The following is a 1,085-nucleotide window of genomic DNA, read 5'->3' on the forward strand; positions in this document are numbered from 1 at the left end:
ATTGACTGATTGATGGTGAACACTGTTGTCATCTTGACAGACCCAATGGTCTCGCTGAAAATTAACTGTTTGGTGATGAACATTGTTGTCATCTTGATATGCCCAGTGTTTTGGCTGAAAATTTAATGACAGATAAACTAAGTAGTGATGAGAATTTTTATCATTTTTACCAAACATAAATCATTAGAATATTATTATATTAGAATAAAGTGGACACGGAACTAAAACATGAAAATTATGCTCTATGTGATGTTTCCATTATGGTAAACCTTCATATCGGTCGGTTTCGGTTCCCAAAGGAGCAATGTCGTATCTATATTTGGAAAAGCTCATCTACGTAGATCACTCTGCAGTAATAAGTCTTGTTCATAGTGTTTTTTCTAAGTTGATAATTACGTAACTTATTTCATCCACATAATTCGTATTACCTCCCTGTCATTTGCACCATCTTCACATATTAAGTACCGCTCGACATTTATTATGTGCTTCAGAGACAGGGATAAGTATGATGTTAAGTTATTTGCATTGGCAACATGCACAGAGGAAAGAATGTTGGCATACCTTTATGCTATTTAACTGAAATTCCTAATTCGATGCTTCTTAATTTATTTTAAGTTTCAGTTTTGACCAATAATTTTAATTTTATTTTTATATCCTAATTTTTTTTCTTCTTCTTTCATTAGATAAAATTATCCAGATACTACCTTGTCTTTACTCACTGACGTTTGTTTCAAAGGCTTTGCTTGCTCATGCCTCAAGTCTATATAAAGCAGAAAGTTGATCAAAATGACTTCCGTGTGCTTGAAAAATGAGATTAAACTAGTCCAATATACACTAAATTTGGCAGTTTTTAAATTGGGAAAATGAATTTTTAACAAATTATACAATACCAGTTTCTGAAAGTGCAGTAAATTAATTATAACATAAATAAAAGGTTTTTAAAAAAGTTATTTGCTCCATTTCCTTTTCATTGCTTTCAACTTACCTTTGAAGTACTTGAAGTGACAATTACCATACGGAGCTAGCATGTTTTTGTGAGGTGCTCATCTGAAGTAAGTCAAAATGTGTCATCTGTAGCCCTGATG

The sequence above is a fragment of the Sinohyriopsis cumingii genome, chromosome 1 (genome assembly GCF_028554795.1).
Source record: "Sinohyriopsis cumingii isolate HCF-2022 chromosome 1, ASM2855479v2, whole genome shotgun sequence".
In the NCBI taxonomy this organism is placed as follows: Eukaryota; Metazoa; Mollusca; class Bivalvia; order Unionida; family Unionidae; genus Sinohyriopsis; species Sinohyriopsis cumingii.